This window comes from Pseudorca crassidens, chromosome 3, assembly GCF_039906515.1.
Source record: "Pseudorca crassidens isolate mPseCra1 chromosome 3, mPseCra1.hap1, whole genome shotgun sequence".
NCBI lineage: Eukaryota > Metazoa > Chordata > Mammalia > Artiodactyla > Delphinidae > Pseudorca > Pseudorca crassidens.
Genome location: NC_090298.1, coordinates 102,198,292 through 102,215,125, shown reverse-complemented (window position 1 = coordinate 102,215,125; position 16,834 = coordinate 102,198,292). Strand labels below are relative to the sequence as shown.

At 35.2% G+C, this 16,834-nt stretch overlaps 1 long non-coding RNA gene across 1 annotated transcript in view; it reads right to left on the bottom strand.

Moving 5' to 3' along the window:
* Positions 1-740: 740 nt before the first annotated feature.
* The window catches only part of LOC137220784 (uncharacterized), a 46,058-nt gene continuing 29,964 nt past the window's right edge, over positions 741-16,834 (bottom strand). Inside the window, exon 3 of the long non-coding RNA XR_010941796.1 lies at positions 741-847. This is a non-coding gene — a long non-coding RNA (uncharacterized lncRNA). The remainder of the gene's footprint in view (positions 848-16,834) is intronic.

The window sequence follows — 16,834 nt, the reverse complement described above, 5'->3', positions numbered from 1 at the left end:
CTTTTAAAAAACAAAAGTGATCCCTTGGCATTTACCATTTATTCATTATCCATCTGTCGCTACTTCACTTACTATTTCTCAAATAACCATAATTTCTTGGTGCATTTTACATTCTTTTCCTGAAGGTCATTGACAGTACAGATGATAAGTCAATACACGCATTAAAAGCATAAAGAGACCAGATAGCATCTAACGTACTATTTAATCACCCAGGCCCAATTCTACTTGGGACCCTTCAGACCTAATGTCAGCTCAGAGAAATGCTGATTCATTTTAATAAGATTCAGTGCATAATCAGGCTGGAAAGACAGAGGAATCATACCAAAAATGCGTGCCATATTAATTAACAAACTGAAGAAACTCATATCATCAAACACAAAGGCTGAAAGGACATGTTTTGGATGAATTCTGTTTTATAGGAGAATATTAAATTATTTAAAGCTAGAGTCCTAGTTTAAGATTGAGGATCGTTTCAAGTATCTTTTTCCCTAGAAAATTTAAACTAACAACTGAGATATTGAAGCTCTCCACACATGGGGAAGATAATGAAGCCAATAAACAGATTTATACATAATACAGCCTAGAAAATATTTGTGAAAACTTCTTCCTCCCTCCTTTCCTACGGAACCCTTAACTTAAATCCAGAGGAGTAAGGAGTGACATCCATCACATCACCAGAAATGATTTCTAAATGCAAAATAGTGTGTTTCTTGAACAGCAGTTCTCCCCCTCCACTTACGGAATTTGTTCTGGAAGCATGATGGCATCAGAAAAGCATAATTCTTTTCTTTTCATCTTCCTATTCTTCAGCCAGTGATTTACCTTTGTTGAGCCTCAATTTCCTCATCTGTAAAATGGGGACAATAACACTTTGCTTAGGACATTTGAGGATCAAATGAGATGTCTACACAGTAAAGCACATAACACATTGACCCTGTACACGAGGTTGCTCAGAAGGCCTACTTCTTCCTATTGTTTTCCTTTTGTATGATTGTGTCTTTCCACAATGTGCATACTTTCTTCAAAACGAGGGCACCAGCAGTGTCTGCCATACTGGGAAAGTTTCACAGGTACTAAGCAGCATCTCAGATTACTACATTAATGAATTATAACTCTGAATTACCAAAGAGATGAACAAAATCATTCACTTAGTGAGGACTCAAGTCTTTGGGACCAAATTAATATTTATGTCTTTTAAGTAACTAATTGGGTAAATTGTCTGGGAATGTTGAAAGAAAAGAAATTGCTATTAAACAAATATAATTTTGATCAAATGAGCTAAGCTTTTATGATTTTTACTTTATGATTTATACAGAAATATACATGTCAGTGAATTAGTGCTAGGCTCCTTAACATTCTATTTTGGAGAGTTGTTTTCAAGTGTTCCTTCTTCGCAAAACTCTGATTTAAGCTTGGTGCTTAGAATGAAATACCAGAATGACAGTTCAAATATTGAAACTCTTCATATATTAGGAAGATAATAAATACCACCAACAAATGTATAAATAATACAACCCAGAAAACATTTCTGTATATTTCTTCCTCTTCCCATTCACACCGAACCATTAACTTACTTCCCTGAAGCATTTGAAAGAGTGACCAGAATAGTAAAAATGAAAGTGTAGCACGGTAAGCAAAAAAGAGACAGCTGATTCCTCTGGAAGAAAAAAAGGTGTCAACACTTACCAAAATATGTATCCCAATGTGTGCTCACAAAAGCAAACTTTTACAGGGTTCTTGGCTTTATAAATACTAAAGAAAGGAGGGAAAGCGCATATTAACCACAGTCCCCTCATTAAAAGCAGTTTGGCATAGAAAAGATGAGTTGCTGCTAAAATAGCAGATAAGACCTTTTTGGCTCAACACCCAAAGTCTATCTGACATGAGGGGCGACAGTATGCCACTTAAAATGATGTGCTTCCTGCCTAGGAAATGATATGGATGGCAGTACCTGACTGAGTGTAACAGTAGTATAATGGCAGCCTCTGAAGGCTGCTTTATTTGGTAATTGTTTGGGAATAGGTCTCTATACTAGCTACATAATTTCTCACAGGGATGCTATATCATCTGAGGGTTTCAAGTTGTATTCACCTGGAAAAGGTAATCTACAATGAAGGGAAAAAGTATACAACAGCATGACTATGATGTCTCTACAAGGTGAAAATGCCTGCAGTAAAGAACAGCACACTGATTTAAGAGCTGCTGTCAACACGTGCTTCCCGTAGGCCCCAAGGACTAATACACTCTTGCAAGGAAGCAAATTTGGATCTTAGAGACAGACAAAGCTCCTAGAACTGATTATTCAGTTAAGTCCCTAGGAACTCTTAACACATTTCATATTTTTTCAGTTTGAAAGAATGGTACTACTTATCTAGAAACCTCCTTTTCTCCCAGAAATATTATCCATCAACAAAAATATGACATAAGCAAAAAAAGAATTAGATGTCTTCATATTTACTGTTTCCTTTACAGCATCCTATACACAAATATATGTCTAATATCCAGCAGCCTGTCAGAAAAATTATTACTCAGCCAAACTATTCGTGCTCATCCCAGTGAATGACTCAGTAAAATGTTGCTGAGTCAGGGTCTCAAATTCTACTAATTCTGATGACCAGCTTCACAACACAGTTCATCCCTGGACATTTTGCTTTTAGAAAACTGATCAAAGAAAAATGCACTAAGAGAGATGGACATAAAAATTCAAGTTGTTAAGGTGGGTTTTATCTCTGGTCACAAGTTCTGATATATTGGTAAGTTTACAGTTTTCACCATGTCATCTGATATTATCACTAGTAATTTAACATTTGTTTTAATGTTATAAATTGTCCTGTTACTCTTAGCCAATGACTCAGACCAGGCCAGAGCTAGAAAGAGCCTTAAATAAATTGTCACTCTTTTTTTCTTTTTTTTATGGTACGCAGGCCTCTCCCTGTTGTGGCCTCTCCCGTTGCGGAGCACAGGCTCTGGACGCGCAGACTCAGTGGCCATGGCTCACGGGCCCAGCCGCTCCGCGGCATGTGGGATCCTCCCGGACCGGGGCACGAACCCATGTCCCCTGAATCGGCAGGCGGACTCTCAACCACTGCGCCACCAGGGAAGCCCAATAAACTGTCACTCTTTAAAACTGACATACATACCTAAATCTACCAATTTCTATAAAAATTCAAAATTCTGAAGCAGATAAACAAAAATGAAAAATTACACACACAAAGTGAGGTAAACCAGACAAAGACAAATATCATATGATATCACTTATATGTGGAGTCTGAAAAAAGGATACAAATGAAATTACTTACAAAACAGAAATAAACCCACAGATATAGAAAACAAACTTATGGTTACCAAAGGGGAAAAGTTGGGGGGAGTGATAAATTAGGAATTTGGGATTAACAGAAACACACTACTATATATAAAATAGATAAAGAACAGGGACTTACTGTATAGCACAGGGAACTAACTTCATTTTCTTATAATAACCTACAATGGAAAAGAATCTGAAAAAGAATATATATATATATATATATATATATATATATATATATATAACTGAATCACTTTGCTGTACACCTGAAACTAAAATAACATTGTAAATCAACTATATCCCAATTTTAAAAAAACATTAAAAAAAACCCTACACATACAAATTGAAGTGAAAGGAAGTTGATGAATCATAGAACACTAGTCTGGATCATGAGAAAGTTGGTGTAGCCCAGCTGATTCAGTAGACTGAGGCAAGCTTCTATTCTATTTCATTTCACCCCACACTCTCTGCTCACTTGAAGCTCCAGACATTGTCCTAGGCCCACAGCTACAAGAGTGAATAACACAAACTCCTTATTCTCAAAGACCTCTCCATTTACTAACAGAGGAGATAAAACACAAACCTTTACATAATTCATAATAAGGGTACTAAGAAAGAAGCATCTGAGTAGATAGGGATGGAGAGAGGAAAGAAACCTGACTCTTCCTCCAGATGACCATGGAATGGTATGAAGATTTAAAGAAGTCTCAAGCACAGAGGAACTTGCACTTCTCATGTCATGTGATAAGTGAAGGTTCTGGCCTCAGAAAATTGATAAGGGGATCAAATGATGTCGTTTGTTACAACAGATAGATAAATCGCTCATTGTTGACTTAAAACTTGTGAACACTTTAACACTATAACATGATCAGATTGCCTGGGAACAGGATAATCCATCCCAATCTGTCCTCTTCCTACTAGGTGGCCCCTCAAACAGGTGCATCACCATGTGTGGTCACCTTGTAATAAGGTGCCTCCTTTTATGCCACAGTGTACATGGAGGATGTACGTCTATGTGAACTCAGGGAAATGGAGGGTTCTATTGGCCAACCCAAAATGCCACTGAGATTATGATGCTGCAGGCATTAGACTCCTCATGAGATGCTGATTTCTCAGACATCACAGCAGTAATCTCACAGGGTAGAGAGGTTCAATGAAAGCAACTCCTTCCAGCCGAAGTTATTGTTTAAGTTATTTATGCCAAAACTTTCTTTTTGACTCTCCTCGATGAATGGCATTATCTGAACCCATCATTGCTTTCTGTTCCTCCCTATGATTTTACACCAGTCAAAGAAGCCCTTATCAAATCATAAGCAGTAGAGTGTAACTCAAGAAAACCTTCAGTTCTAGACCTGAATGAAATCCCAAAGGACAATGTCTGTGACCTACAGGATTGTGACTGCTGCCATGGAACACACTCATCACCCTACACTTCCCTCCCCACCTGCCAATCACTCCCTTCCAAGACAACCCCTGTAGTATTATGATCAATTACATTCCTTAAAAAATGAAACAGGAGGTGGGAGTAAAAGTCACCTGACATACTCAATCAATCAAATTTCATCCTTTCTTTCTCCCCTCCCATTCACACTTGAATGTTATCACATAATACCTATATTTAATGGTGTATGTAATAGTTCCTCTGGTGTCTATTACTAAAGTGGAACAATTTTTTCTTTTGACTACAAAAGATTCATGAGGTTATTGTTTTCAAATGAGGTATTATAAGTATCTGAGACCCTTCAGAGACATGGGCTGGCCTGCCTCTCAGAAAGAAGAGAGGAAAACACTAAAACACCCTTAAATCCCCTAATTAAAGTCCCTTTGTTGAGAAATCATGCTTGCTGATGTCCTACACCAGAAATGCCATTTGAATATTCATTTATTTACCAATAAATTTAAATAGCTACTATGTGCCAGGCACTGTCCTAGATGTTTAGGATACATCAGTGAACAAAAATGACCAAGATCTTTGCCATCATAGATCTTACATTCTAGCAGAGTGATACTGGGTTTAGGATAAAAGTGGCATTACAAAGAGAAGAATGGATAAACCTGTCGGTGACCATTTTGCATCCATTTGGAATAAAATAAAATTAGATCTCTAGCTCACACTGGACATGAAAATCAATAACAGGTAGAAATTTTTAGAATAAAATACAAAAAAACATCGGTAGGAACTTAAAGCAGAAAAGAATTTCCTAAACAGGACACAAAGTAAAATCCATGTTGTTATATTTGGCTATATAATAAGTAAAAGCTTCTGGAAACAACAAAAATGAAGCCACAGTTTGGGAGAAGACACACAACCAGGAAAGAATTTGTACCCAGGATTCACAGAGCATTCCAACAAATTGATGGGAAACAAAGATTGAAAGCCTAGTTTTAAAAATGGGTGAAGAATATGAGCAGTGATTCATAGAAGGGAAAATCTGGATAGCCAACAAACTAACGAAAGGTGTTAAACCCCTAAAGTTACAAGGAAAAGGCAAATTAAAATATCAATGAGATACAATTTTATGCCCATTATAGTAGCAAATATTTTAAAGTCAAACAATACCAGGTGTTGATGAAGTAGTATAGCACTAGGACTTCTCATTCACTGCTGAGGAGAGAGGAGTTTGGTACTCATGCATTATAGAGCAACTTGGTAATACCTAGGAAACTTAGCTTGCATGCTTGCACAAGGAGACCTGCATGAGAATGTTCCTCATACTACTATGTGCAAGAGCAGTTCAGAAACAAATTCAATGGCCCATTACAGGGGACTAGATAGATGGCAGCATATTCAACAATGGAAAACTGCAGCTATTAAACTGAATGCACTGGGGCCACATATAATTAACATAGAGAGTCTTCAGAAAGAATGTTGAAAGAAATCAATGAGTTGCAGAAGGAAACACAGTATAATAATACATAGTTTCAAAATCCACAAGTATTTGTTCAACGTTTATGGAGGTTTAGATTTGTACAGAAAGTATTTTAAAAACCATCAACATGAAAGACATTAAATTCATGATGGTAGTTATTTCTGGAGCAGGGGCAGGGGAATAGAGTTAGGGAGGTGGATACTGTACCCTCAACTCTAACTAATTTTTTTTAATATCTCCAGTGAAAATGGCAAAAATCTTATGATTTAATGTGATTGATAGACATGTAAGTGTTCACAACATTAACCTCTACAATTATCTACAACTGTAAACTATTTCATAATAACTGTTGATTTTTAAATATGAGAAAAAAAATAAAATTAGATGAAATTTGTTCCTTTGTACCTAATTAAGGCAAAAAGGATTTGAGACCATGGGCTCACATTATCTTCTCTGAAAAAAAAAAATTTAAAGAATGGGGCCACGCTCTTGCCATTTTCCGCTTCCCCCCACCCCCCAAAGTGACATATTCACCTGGCTGTCCCTGCAGTGGTTGGTTGCTGGTTGCCAATTGTATGCAAAATCCCTTTGCCATTGCTCCCATAAGTCACACCCTAGGATTGTTTGAAGCTGTGGAGAAGCCAACCTTCAGGAAGAGTCTGGAAGCAGGACAGGAAATACTCAGTCTTGCAATCAATAGGGAATAAACTGACAAAATTCATTGATCAATTTCCACCTTTTGGTATCTTTTTAAATTCCCACCTTTTTGCAATTAAAAAAAAAAAAGAATCAAAGTGTGATTTTGTCCAGAGAGAATAGACATCACTAATTTTGGCAGGCCATAGAATAGAAACACAAAGTAATAATATTAAATTATTATTTCCCCAACTTCTTCCTCTCAGGAATGTTTTTAAACCCTATCTTAAAGGTTTTTTTTAAAACAATGGTTTAATTTATTCACTTTAACTTCCATAGTTAATAAATTCATCTGTCATCTTGTTTTAGGCACTTCACACTGCTTCCTTTGTGAAATGACCCCATCCTCACAGAGGCAAAGAATTTAGCACAATCTTATTTCCCACATTATACTGATCTTAGCCAATATAACCTAAGGGTTTAAACATAAATTGTTTTATTACACTTTTACATTATAGATCATATATTTCAAAGATGATTTTTAATGCTTAAGGGTTATCTATACAGCTCTATATGTTTAAATTGTATTAATGGATAATATAGCCTTTTTATAGTCAGACTTCCTCACTTTTTTACTTCTTATTTTTGAATTTTGATCAGTAAGAGTTGTGCTTTCCAAACTTTAATGTGCATATCATATCAATCACCTAGGGATCTTGTTAAAATGCAGGTTCTAACTTCTGTAGGTCTGGGGAGGGGCTTGAGACTCTGCATTACTAACAAGCTCCCAGGTGATGCTGATGCACTACCTTTGATTAGCCAAGAGCCCAAGAAAATATTTCCATGTTGTATGAGTAGTACTTTTTCTGTGTCATAGCATATTTGAGAATGTTTTTCTATTGTCTATACATGTGAATAACATCTTCACTAAGAAGAGAATACTTGAAACACAGACATTTCTCACAAATCTCTTTGCTAGATGCTCTACTATCTTCCAGCACTTCACATTTCAGGGAATATTGAGGTTCACCTTATTTGAGCCTCTTGAAATACAGCAACTGTTTTTTTCATGCCAGGAAGCTTGCAAGAGATTTTCAATATCACATAAGTTCAAGCTTTTGCCAAGAAAAAAATCTAGATGTATTTATATTTAATTTGGTTTAAAAAAATTGGAAATTAAGAAGTTTTCCAAGCTTGTGAAAAAAAATTTTCTTCATCCCTGATTATGACATTTGCCCTATATTCTTATATTTATTTATCAAGAATTTTTATTTTCCTTAGATTGGATCATCTCCTTTATTCTCAATACCTATTTATTTCATCAGTTATAGTTGGAGATTTTAATACCCCACTTTCAATAACTGGTAGAACTAGATAGAAAAATAGTAAGGATACAATGACTTGAACACTATCAACCAACTTGATGTAACTGACATTTATACAATGGAATACTTTACAACAATGAAAATGAAAGAACTGTGGCTAAACTTGTCCATATCAATGAATCTTAGAAACAAGGTTGAGGGAGAGGAAGGCATTTTATAAAATAATACCTTCACTATAATACTATTTCTGTAAAAACAAGCAAAAGTTAAATAATATGTTGTTTGAGGGATATGTGTATATATATACATATATCTATACATATATATCTATATATAGATAGATAGGTATAGATACAGACAGCTCATGAGAAACAAACAAAAGAGGAATACAACGAAATTCAGTTTACTTCTATTTCTTGGGGAAATGAATACACATACATTTAAAGTTCTTGATTGTTCTACGTCTTAAAATAGATAAAAGATCTATTGTTTTTATTTCATTATTATCATAATCGTAATCAAATATTTAAAATTCCAATCACAGAACCAGCTTCTACTGAGGCTCAGAAACAGGTGGAGGGAATGATGGAGTGAGGACCTCTATAAATATGCTCCTACATAAATGCAGTAAAAACCTAGCAAAATTTATGTGAATTAATTCAAGAATTAAAAAATAATAATAATAAATTCAGAACTCTAAAATTTAACCAAAGGTTTTCAACAATCTTGGGAACCTTCATTAAAGATATAATGCAGAATCTCAGTAAGAACTTACGGCATTTTCACTTGACCTACTCCCAACCCCCTTCCCCAGCTCCATGGGAGTCTTGAAGACCAGCAGTCTTTCAACCACCAAGAGCCAACAATAGCCTTACAAAAACAAGAGAAGGAACACTAGGTTTGAAGAGCCTCAAAAAGCTACAGCCCCAGAGCATTGACACTATTTGACCTATTGCACAGCAAGTTGAAAAAGTGCCAAGTTGCAGTATTTTTTTATTATTTGACCTAATTAGCAGTTCATTCCAAAGAAAAAGGTCTATCCTGATAGTGTCTGTCAAAAACAATCAGTGACAACTGTTTGCCATCACAGCTTCCTGAGGCTCTGATACCACTTTGGGCAACCAAGAGCCTGGCCAAAATTTTACAAAGAAGACCTTGGGAATGAGATGTCCAGAGGGCAGGCACAAAAAAGTTCTGATATATTTCTGAGGATTTAGAGGAACCAAGTCATGTGCAGGACTATGCACAAGCCCAGGAAAGACCTCTTCATGCACCTATCTCTTGCCTCTGTCTGACCTTGAGGCCCCTGTAAGCAGAAAATGAAGGCTAGGGTGAGAGTTGTAAGTTGAATAAGGCTGATGGTGTGGTCCAACACACATAAAACACCTCAGCAAAGGGTGGAAGACTTATTGCTCTAAGCCATTTAAGGAAATATCTAACCAATCATTACCTGATTACTAAGTTAACCAAGCAAAGACTTCAGCCCCTGCATAAAACAGGGAGTACATATAGTCTAAGAAAGTCACTGAACAAACATATAAGCAACAACAACAAAAAAATACAAACAGCAAGGACCAGAGGGCAGACAGCAGAAGCAAGAAGAACTACAATCCTGCAGCCTATGGGACAAAAAATAAATTCACAGAAAGATAGACAAGATGAAAAGGCAGAGGGCTATGTACCAGATGAAGGAACAAGATAAAATCCCAGAAAAACAACCAAATGAAGTGGAGATAGGCAACCTTCCAGAAAAAGAATTCAGAATAATGATAGTGAACGTGATCCAGGACCTCGGAAAAAGAATGGAGGCAAAGATCGAGAAGATGCAAGAAATGTTTAACAAAGACCTAGAAGAATCAAAGAACAAACAAACAGAGATGAACAATACAATAACTGAAATGAAAACTACACTAGAAGGAATCAATAGCAGAATAACTGAGGCAGAAGAATGGATAAGTAACCTGGAAGACAGAATGGTGGAATTCACTGCTGAGGAACAGAATAAAGAAAAAAGAATGAAAAGAAATGAAGACAGACTAAGAGACCTCTGAGACAACATTAAACATAACAACATTCACATTATAGGAGTCCCAGAAGGAGAAGAGAGAGAGAAAGGACCCGAGAAAATACTTGAAGAGATTATAGTTGAAAACTTCCCTAACATGGGAAAGGAAATAGCCACCCAAGTGCAGAATCCCATACAGGATAAACACAAGGAGAAACAGGCTGAGACACATTGTAATCAAACTGGCAAAAATTAAAGACAAAGAAAAATTATTGAAAACAGCAAGGGAAAAACAACAAATAACATACAAGGGATGTATCAAGGGATATCCTTATCCATAAGGATAATAGCTGATTTCTCAGCAGAAACTGTACAAGCCAGAAGGGAGTGGAAGGACATATTTAAAGTGATGAAAGGGAAGAACCTACAACCAAGATTACTCTACCTGGCAAGGATCTCATTCAGATTCGATGGTGAAATCAAAAGCTTTACAGACAAGCAAAAGCTAAGAGAATTCAGCACCACCAAACCACCTCTACAACAAATGTTAAAGGAACTTTTCTAAGTGGGAAACACAAGAGAAGAAAAGGACCTACAAAAACAAACCCAAAACAAATAATAAAATGGTAATAGGAACATACATATTGATAATTACCTTAAACGTGAATGGATTAAATGCTCCAACCAAAAGACACAGGCTTGCTGAATGGATACAAAAACAAGATCCATATATATGGTGTCTACAAGAGATCCACTTCAGACCTAGGGACACATACAGACTGAAAGTGAGGGGATGGAAAAAGATATTCCATGCAAATGGAAATCAAAAGAAAGCTGGAGTAGCAATACTCATCAGATAAAATAGACTTTAAAAAAAGAATGTTACAAGAGACAAAGAAGGACACTACATAATGATCAAGGAATCAATCTAAGAAGAAGATATAACAATTATAAATATATATGCTCCCAACATATGAGCACCTCAATACATAAGGCAACTGTTAAGAGCCGTGAAAGAGGAAATCGACAGTAACACCATAATAGTGGGGGACTTTAACACCTCACTTACACCAATGGACAGATCATCCAAACAGAAAATTACTAAGGAAACACAAGCTTTAAATGACACAATAGACCAGATAGATTTAATTGATATTTATAGGACATTCCATCTAAAAACAGTAGATTACACTTTCTTCTCAAGTGCACATGGAACATTCTCCAGGATAGATCACATTTTGGGTCACAAATCAAGCCTCAGTAAATTTAAGAAAATTGAAATCATATCAAGCTTCTTTTCTGACCACAACACTATGAGATTAGAAATCAATTACAGGGAAAAAAACATAAAAAACACAAACACATGGAGGCTAAACAATATGTTACTAAATAACAAAGAGATCACTGAAGAAACCAAAAAGGAAATCAAAAAATACCTAGAGACAAATTACAATGAAAAAATGATGATCCAATACCAATGGGATGCAGTAAAAGAAGTTCTAAGAGGGAAATTTACAGCAATACAAGCCTACCTCAAGAAACAAGAAAAATCTCAAATAAACAATCTAATCTCAAACCTAAAGGAACTAGAGAAAGAAGAACAAACAAAACCCAGAGTTAGTAGAAGGAAAGAAATCATAAAGATCAGAGTGGAAATAAATGAAATAGAAACAAAGAAAACAATAGCAAAGATCAATAAAACTAAAGGCTGGTTCCTTGAGAAGATAAAAAAACTTGATAAACCTTAACCAGACTCATCAAGAAAAAGAGGGAGAAGACTCAAATCAATAAAATTAGAAATGAAAAAGGAAAAGTTACAACAGACACTGCAGAAATACAAAGCATCATAAGAGACTACTATAAGCAACTCTATGCCAATAAAATGGACAACCTGGAAGAAATGGACAATTTCATAGAAAGGTACAACCTTCTAAGACTGAACCAGGAAGAAATAGAAAATATGAACAGACCAATCGCAAGTAATTAAATTGAAACTGTGATTAAAAATCTTCCAACAAACAAAAGTCCAGGACCAGATGGCTTCCAGGTGAATTCTATCAAACATTTAGAGAAGAGCTAACACCCATCCTTCTCAAACTCTTCCAAAAATTGCAGAGGAAGACACATTCCCAAACTCATTCTATGGGGCCACCATCATCCTGATACCCAAACCAGACAAAGATACTACAAAAAAAGAAAATTACAGACCAATATCACTGATGAATATAGATGCAAAAATCCTCAACAAGATACTAGCAAACAGAATCCAACAACACATTAAAAGGATCACACACCATGATCAAGTGAGATTTATCCCAGGGATGCAAGGATTCTTCAATATACGCAAATCAATCAATGTGATACACCATATTAACAAACTGAAGAATAAAAACCATATGACCATCTCAATAGATGCAGAAAAAGCTTTTGGCAAAATTCAACACCCATTTATGATAAAAAACTCACCAGATAGTGGGCATAGAGGGAACCTACCTCAACATAATACAGGCCATATACAACAAACTCACAGCAAACATCATTCTCAATGGTGAAAAACAGAAAGCATTTCCTCTAAGATCAGGAACAAGACAAGGATGTCCACTCTCACCGCTATTATTCAACATAGTTTTGGAAGTCCTAGCCACATTAATCTGAGAAGAAAAAGAAATAAAAGGAATCCAAATCAGAAAAGAAGAAGTAAAACTGTCACTGTTTGCAGATGACATGATACTATACATAGAGAATCCTAAAGATGCCACCAAAAAACTACTAGAGCTAATCAATGAATTTCGTAAAGTTGCAGGATACAAAATTAATGCACAGAAATCTCTTGCATTCCTGTACACTAACGATGAAAAACTGAAAGAGAAATTAAGGAAACACTCCCATTTACCACTGCAACAAAAAGAATAAAATACGTAGGAATAAACCTACCTAGGGAGACAAAAGACCTGTATGCAGAAAACTATAAGACACGGATGAACGAAATTAAAGATGATACAAACAGATGGAAAGATATACCATGTTCTTGGATTGGATGAATCAATATTGTGAAAATGACTATACTACCCAAAGCAATCTACAAATTGAATGCAATCCCTATCAAATTACCAATGGCATTTTTTACAGAACTAGAACAAAAAAATCTTAAAATTTGTATGGAGACATAAAAGACCCCGAATAGCCAAGGCAGTTTTAAGGAAAAAAACAGAGCTGGAGGAATCAGACTCCCTGACTTCAGACTATACTACAAAGCTACAGTAATCAAGACAATATGGTACTGGCACAAAAACAGAGATATAGATTAATGGAACAGGATAGAAATCCCAGAGATAAACCCACACACATATGGTCAACTAATCTATGACAAAGGAAGCAAGGATATACAGTGGATAAAAGGCAGTCTCTTCAATAAGTGGTGCTGGGAAAACTGGACAACTACATGTAAAAGAATGAAATTAGAACACTTCCTAATACCATACACAAAAATAAACTCAAAATGGATTAGAGACCTAAATGTAAGACCGGACACTATAAAACTCTTAGAGGAAAACTTAGGAAGAATACTCTTTGACATAGATCACAGCAAGATCTTTTTTGATCCACCTCCTAGAGTAATGGAAATAAAACCAAAAATAAACAAATGAGACCTTCTGAAACTTAAAAGCTTTTGCAAAGCAAAGGAAACTACAAACAAGATGAAAAGACAACCCTCTGAATGGGAGAAAATATTTACAAACAAATCAATGGAGAAAGGATTAATCTCCAAAATATATAAACAGCTCATGCAGCTCAATATTACAAAAACAAACAACCCAATCCAAAAATGGGCAGAAGACCTAAATAGACATTTCTCCAAAGAAGACATACAGATGACCAAGAAACACATGAAAAGCTGCTCAGCATCACTAATTATTAGAGAAATGCAAATCAATACTACAATGAGGTATCACCTCACACCAGTTAGAATGTACATCATCAGAAAATCTACAAACAACGAATGCTGGAGAGGGTGTGGAGAAAAGGAACCCTCTTGCACTATTGGGGGGAATGTAAATTGATATAGTCACTATGGAGAACAGTATGGAGGTTACTTAAAAAACTAAAAATAAAGTTACCATATGACCCAGCAATCCCACTACTGGACATATACCCAGAGAAAAACATAATTCAAAAAGACACATGCACCCCAATGTTCATTGCAGCACTACTTACAATAGCCAGGTCATGGAAGCAACCTAAATTGCCATCGACAGATGAATGGATAAAGAAGATGTGGTACATATATACAATGGAATATTACTCAGCCAGAAAAGAACAAAATTGGGTCATTTGTAGAGACGTGGATGAATCTAGAGACTGTCATACAGAGTGAAGTCAGAAAGAGAAAAACAAGTATCGTACCCTAACGCATATATGTGGAACCTAGAAAAATGGTACAGATGAACTGGTTTGCAGGGCAGAAATTGAGACACAGATGTAGGGAACAAACGTATGGACACCGAGGGGGGAAACCAGCATCAGGTGGTGGTGGTGCTGTGATGAATTGGGAGATTGGGATTGACATATATACAGTAATATGTATAAAATGGATAACTATTAAGAACCTACTGTATAAAAAAATAAATAAAATAAAATTAAAAAAACCCCCAAACAAACAGCAAGAAAAACCCTTGGGGTGGCAGTGGGTGGGAATGGGGATCTGATTTCCAGAGTTACCACATTATGTTATCTAAAATATCCAGTTTTTAACAACAAGGACAACAACAAAAATAGTAAGGCTTGCAGAGAAGCAGAAAAGTATGGCCTGTACACAAGAAAAATAGCGGTCATCAGAAATTTATCTGAAGGGCACCAAATGTTGCACTTATTTTATGAAACCTTTTATTATTAATTATTATTATAAGTAGGTCAAAAAATTTTAATCCCTGTATAAAGAATGATCAAGAAAATAAGAATAGAAACCAAAGACTAGGAGAAAATATTTACAAAAAATATATCTGATAAGGGAAATATATATCTGATAAAGGAATATATCCAAAATATACAAAGAACATTTAAAACTCAACAATGAGAAAATGAACATTCCAATTGTGATCAACAGCTGATTTCTACCAGAAATCAGGGAGACCTCAAGACAGTGGATTGACATAAATAACATGCTAATAAAAAGATTTTAACCAAGAATTCTATATCCCGAAAAACTATCCTTCAAAAATGAAGGAGAAATAAGACATTCCCAAATAAACAAAAACTGAAAGAATTCATCACTAACAGACCTGCCCTATAAGGAATACTAAAGGGATTCGTTCAAGTTAAATAAAAAAACACAGGACAGTACTTGAATCCATATGAAGAAATTAAAAAACACTGATAAAGATAATTATATAGATAAATAGAAGAAGTACAACTGTATTTTTTGTAACACTTTGCCTATCTGATTTATAAGAAAACCTCATAAAGTAATAATTATGAAACCATGTTGAAGCACTTACAATATGCTGCAGATGTAATTTGTTCACCAGTAATCACACAAAGGAGTGGGGAGAGAGTGAAATTATGCTACAACAAAGTTTTGTGTTCTACTAAAATTAAGTTGGTACTAAGGTAAACTAGATTGTTTTCAGTTAGGTTATTAATTTTAATCCTAGGACAACCACTTAAAAATGCAAAAAATATATTAAAAGAAACAGCAAGGTCAGAAATTGTAGAAGGGATTTAAAAAATAGTCTCTATATGCAACACACTTTAGACTTAAAGACACAAAAAGTTGAAAGTAAAGTGGTGGGAAATAATGCCATGCAAACAGAAACCAAAAGAGAACTAGAGTGGCTATACTAGTATCAGACAAAATATACTTTAAGACAAAATTGTTAACAAAGAACAACATTTATACTGATAAAATGGTCAATCCATCATTAAAATGTAACAATAATAAATACACATGCACCTTACAAAAGAAACTCAAACTATATGAAGCAAAACTGACAGAATTGAAAGGAGAGACAGTTCAAGAATAATAGTTGAAGACTTCATACCCCACTTTCAATAATAGAAAGAACAACTGATCAGAATATCAACAAGGCTATTAAAAGTTGAAAAACACTATAAGCCAATTAGACCTAACAGACATCTCTAGACCACTTCACCCAACAACAGCAGAATACACATTCTTCTCAAGTACCTGTGGAACATTCTCTAAGATAGATCATGTGCTAGGTCATAAAACAAGTTTAAATAAATTTTAAAGGATTGAAATTATACAAAGTAGATTCCCTGATCAAAATGGAATTAAATATAAATCAACAGCAGAACAAAATTGGGAGAATTCACAAATATATTGAAACAACATGCTCCTAAATAACAAATGTATTAAAGAAGAAATCACAATAGAAATTAGGAAATGTTTTGAGATGAGTTAAAACAAAACTACAATGTACAAAAACTTACAGGATATAGGCAAAACAGTTCTTAGAGGTAAATTTATAACTGTAAATTCCTATATTGAAGAAAAATAACTACGTTAATATTTATGAAATATTAATCCTTGGGTTGCTCTTAGTTTTTACTTTCTCCTTGGGCTTCCCAACACCCATTCCTCAAGGTAACCAGGCCATTCTGAATTCATCACCTTATCCCTATGAAATCATTTCATTATCACAACAACCCTAAGATAGAAGTACTATTATTAGTT